This window comes from Amblyraja radiata, chromosome 4, assembly GCF_010909765.2.
Source record: "Amblyraja radiata isolate CabotCenter1 chromosome 4, sAmbRad1.1.pri, whole genome shotgun sequence".
In the NCBI taxonomy this organism is placed as follows: Eukaryota; Metazoa; Chordata; class Chondrichthyes; order Rajiformes; family Rajidae; genus Amblyraja; species Amblyraja radiata.
Window position 1 is genome coordinate 60,352,573 of NC_045959.1, and position 5,389 is coordinate 60,357,961.

The window sequence follows — 5,389 nt, forward strand, 5'->3', positions numbered from 1 at the left end:
GATTAGGTCCACCACCACAGTGTCATCAGCAAACTTGTGGTCAGGCAGTATCTGTGGAGGGAATGGACAGGTGACGATTCGGAGGATCCTGAACCCAAATTGTCACCTGTCCATTGCCTCCACAGATGCTGCCTGAGTTACTGCAGCCATTTATATGCTCAAGATTCTAGCGTATGCAGTGCCTTGTGTCTCTCGTTTCCTTAAATCTGACCTCAGGTGTAACCCAGTCAAGACTCACCACCATGGATTCCATCTGCACTTTACGCTGCCACAGAAAAGCTGCCAAAATATTTAAAGTCTTGTCCCACCCTGGTCATTCCTTCTTCTCCAGGCAGAAGTTAGAAGCTTGAAAGCGCACACCACCAGACTCAAGAAAGTATTATCATCATCTGGAACAGCTTCTTCCCCTCTGTTGTCAGGCTTCTGAATGGTCCTCCCATAAGCTAGGGTCCTGTCCAATTCACCTCTGTTCCATTGCGGACATTGGGCTTGGGCTTTGCCTTTGGAACTGATTTGCGACAATGCTGAGAACTGTACTGTGCACTCTGTATCTTTGCCTTTGTTCTATCCTATTGTTCTTGAGTTTGAATTGATTGCATTTATGCATAGTATTATCTGATCTGATTGCATAGCATGCAAAACAAAGCTTTTCACCAAGCGCGGGTTTTCTCCAGGTGCACCGGTTTCCTCCCACATTCCAAAGGCGTGCAGGTTTGTAGATTAATCAGCCTGGTAAAAATTGTAAAATTGTCCCTAGTGTGTGTAGGGTAGTGTTAATATGCGAGGATCGCAGGTTGGCGCGGACGTACTCAGTGGGCCGATGGGCCTGGTTCCGCACTGTATCACTAAACTAAACTAAACTAAACTAATGAATTTTACATAGTTGCTTTTGAATCTCCTGCCTCGATTCTTTCAGGCAGTACATTGCAGGTCACGATAACTCACTACATAAAATGAAAAAAAAATCCAATTTCACTTCTGGCACCTTGGAATATAAAACCAGTGCCCTTTGATTACCAAGCACTTTGGCACCAAAATGTTCCCCTTTATTAAATCCTCCATCATTTGAACACGGCAATCAAATCACTCCTTAACCTTCCCCAATCTAATAATAACTATGTGCGGGAAGGAACTGCAGATGCTGGTTTAAACCAAAGATAGACACAAAAAGCTGAAGTAACTCAGCGGGACAGGCAGCATCTCTGGAGAAAAGGAATGGGTTTCGGGTCGAGACCCTTCTTCAGACTGAAGAGTGAAGTTACTCCAGCTTTTGATATAGAACTATCAAAAGATAGTGGATATATATCTCTGCTAAGTTACTCCATCTTTCTGTGTCTAATAATAACTATCTCAGCTTCTCCCATCTTCCCACTTATTTGAAGTCTGTCGTTGCCAATGTACACAGGTTGAGGTTGTTGTATGCCGCTGATGTGGAAAGGTTGACCAATTATAAACTCTTATCTGTAGCGTGTGTTGCAATCAATGGCAAAGTGTTACTCTTCATTGTCACGATTAATGTGCAATATAACCCTTTGATATATCATTCAACCATAGATACACACAAAGTGTTGGAGTAACAATGGGGAGAAGGAATGGGCGACGTTTCTGGTTGACCCTTCTTCAGACTGAGAGTCAGGGGAGAGGGAGTCAGAGACATGGAAGTGTAATCATCGACCCTTCATTGATTTATATTTCTCATTCCATAGTTGGTAGTATTAATTATTCTTCCAGTTATATTTTTTCTCCTGCTTTCATTGTCACTGGTGTCTGTTCCCACTTGTGGTCGGTGCTTAGATTCCTTTATGTTATTTTATTATCCAAACCAAATTGCCCTTGGACTTGCATAGTCCTCTAGATCATCCGAGGAAGTTTATGTGTTTAACTGGAGATACATATAGACTTTAGTTTAGTTTAGATACGGCATGGAAACAGGCCCTTCAGCCCATCGAGTCCATGTTCGACCACTGATCGCCCATTCACACCAATTCTGAATATTGATTTCTCTAATTTCAAGTTACCCTTACATTCCCTCCCTCCCTCCCCATCCCTCCCACTCCCTCCCACCCCATCCCACCCCATCCCTCCCACCCCCTCCCACCCCATCCCTCCAACCCCCTCCCACCCCATCCCTCCCACCCCCGCTGTCTTGCTCATTTCACCGTTTGCACCCCTTTGTTAATACCTAATCCACAGTCAACAATGGACCATTGTGGGCTCCGCCTTTCCTGAATCACCGGTGCCGCCTCTGATTTGTTCTGTACCTTTTCATACCTCGCTTTCCCCTCTCCCCTGACTCTCAGTCTAAAGAAAGGTCTTGACCCGAAACGTCGCCGATTCCTTTTCTCCAGAGATGCCGCCTGACCCGCTGATTTACTCCAGCATTTTGTGTCTATCTTCACACCAATTCAATATCATTCCCACTTCCTCATTGACTCTACACACCAGGAGAACATGCAAACTCCACATAGACAGCACCCCAGGTCAGGATCGAACCCATGAGGCAGCAGCTCCATCAGCAACTCTGCCACATATGGACAATATGATAAAGAACATCTAGCTGTGACTGATTTAATTCATTAATGCCAGTGAAGAATATCAGCGAACCAAATGTGTTGTTAATGTGTTGTCACAGTGGTTTCATGGTCCTCATTAGTATTCATATTCATATTCATATCAGATTCAGATTCAGATTCAGATTCAGATTCAACTTTAATTGTCATTGTCAGTGTGCAATGCAGAGACAACGAAATGCAGTTAGCATCTCCCTGGAAGAGAGACATAGAATATGATTTCAATAAATAAATCTATTTACATGTACACAGACATAGTGTATTTTCCTGTGGGAGGAGTGTCCGGGGGGGGGGTGATTGGCAGTCACCGAGGTACATTGTTGAGTAGTGTGACAGCCGCAGCCACCTCAACCTAAATTCCCCCAGTGGCTGTGGTGAGATTCAAGTTCAATAAGATGGACACAAAATGCTGGAGTAACTCAGCAGGACAAGCAGCATCTCTGGATAGCCCAATAACCCAGGCCTCTGGATAGTATTCCCTAACTTAACTCTGCTTCGGCACCCAAGTGAGGTTAGGGGAAAAACCCTTTGACCCAATCAGTGGTAAAACTACGCTTAAAAAATTAAGGTGCAGCTGGTAGAGCTGAGTGCCGGAGACCCGGGTTTGTTCCTGACCTCAGTCGCTATATGTGTGGAGTGTGCACATTCTCCCTATGACCACGTGGAGTTCCTCCAGGTGATCCAGTTTCCTCCCACATCCCAAACACATGTGGGTCTGTAGGTTAATTGTCCTCTGTACAATTGCCCCTAATGTTTAAAATATTTGGACACATGGATAAGATATGCTTAGAAGAATATGGGCCAAACGCAGGCATGTGGGACTAGTGTAGAAGGGACATGTTAGTTGGTATGGGCAAGTTGGGCTGAAGGGCCTGTTTCAATAGACAATAGGTGCAGGAGTAGGCTATACGGCCCCTCAAGCCAGCACCGCCATTCAATGCGATCATGGCTGATCATTCACAATCAGTACTCCGTTCCTGCCTTCTCCCCATATCCCCTGACTCCACTATCTTCAAGAGCCCTATCTAGCTCTCTCTTGAAAGTTTCCAGAGAACCGGCCTCCACCGTCCTCTGAGGCAGAGAATTCCAGACTCACAACTCTGTTTGACTCTATGACTATATGTGTAAGGAGTGGATGAAAAGGTGGGATATATAGAAGTAGTGTGAACGGGTGATCAATGGTTGGCATGGAGTCAGTAGGACAAAAGGCCTGTTTCCACTGTTTCTTGAGACCAAGCTAAAACAGACATCAGATCTGATTCTATACGCTTCACTTTCACATTGTGGATCATGCTAATGTCAATTGAAGGAGCTTGCTTTTTTATAATTCAAGTAATATTAATGGTGCTGGGATTAAGATAAAATCAATGAATACAATTGATATCTCAGGTGCCTTTCTCATCACCACTCTTCATCTGCAAACATTTTTAATGGAATAAATGTAAGACTGCCTGTAATAAATGTTTATGGTTCCAAACTACAGATGGGTTGAAAAATAAAACATGTGACTGCTATTGTTTACAATTCTAAGGTCTGAGTTAGTGTTCAGATTGGAAATGCATTTGTGTTTCCTTTAAATTGAAATTATAATTGCACATTGAGAAGCCTAAATCTGATCCAAGATAGTGTTCAAGCCAGGTGATTGGTCACAAAAGTGGACCTACAATCATGCATTACAATCGCTCCGCTCTTTTAAATCTCCACTCCAACTGCAGCATTTCTAACTTTAACTCTGCTACTCCCTTTATCATTTATCTGTACACTGTGGATGGCTGGATTGTAATCATGCAGTCTTTCCGCTGACTGGTTAACACGCAACAAAAGCTTTTCACTGTACCTCGGTACGCGTGACAATAAACTAACTATAAAGCAGCATTTAAAATACTCAATTTGAAAGAGACTAGCTATGGGAAGCAGCTGGGCTGCGAATGGTAGCAGGAGAAGGTGCGGTGGACCTCAACGGTGGAGTGGGCCGCTGGAGGCCTTGCAGCAACCTGGGGCTTGGCTGGATCAGGCACCGCTCGAAGAGGCCAAGCGTGTGGGCCGGATATGTGCTGCAGCCGCACAGAGCAGTGGACGACACCACCGGCTAGGCTTGGTCAGACCAACCCAGCAACGCCACCAGTGCAACAGGCCTTCATGGCCGGGTTAAGAACTCTGCGCTTACAACTGCAACTTGAAAATGGCACCCAACCTGGACTCATTAACAAATTTGCAGATGACACAAAGCTGGGCGGTGGGGTGAACTGTGAGGAGGATGCTATGAGGATGCAGGGTGACCTGGACAGGTTGGGTGAGTGGGCAGATGCAGTTTAATGTGGATAAATGTGAGGTTATCCACTTTGGTGGCAAAAACAGGAAGGCAGATTATCTGAATGGTGTCAAGTTGGGAAAAGGGGAAGTACAACGAGATCTGGAGTCCCTTGTTCATCAGTCACTGAAAGTAAGCATGCAGGTACAGCAGGCAGTGAAGAAAGCGAATGGCATGTTGGCCTTCATAACAAGAAGAGTTGAATATAGGAGCAAAGAGGTTCTTCTGCATTTGTACAGGGCCCTAGTGAGACCATGCCTGGAGTATTGTGTGCAGTTTTGGTCTCCAAATATGAGGAAGGGCATTCTTGCTATTGAGGTAGTGCAGCGTAGGTTCACGAGATTAATTCCCGGGATGGCGGGATTGTCATATGTTGATAGAATGGAGCGGCTGGGCTTGTATACTCTGGAATTTAGAAAGATGAGAGGGATTCTTATTGAAACATACGATTATTAAGGGTTTGGACACGCTGGAGGCAGGAAACATGTTCCTGATGTTGGGAGAGTCC

The 5,389-nt window shown here is 44.9% G+C and overlaps 1 long non-coding RNA gene across 1 annotated transcript; it reads left to right on the forward strand.

Annotated features, from left to right (window-relative positions):
- Positions 1–704: 704 nt before the first annotated feature.
- Positions 705–3,327, forward strand: LOC116972188. The gene is made up of 3 exons (XR_004411733.1): positions 705–715; positions 3,078–3,081; positions 3,292–3,327. It is a non-coding gene; the product is annotated as an uncharacterized LOC116972188 (long non-coding RNA).
- The last annotated feature ends 2,062 nt before the right edge of the window (positions 3,328–5,389 follow it).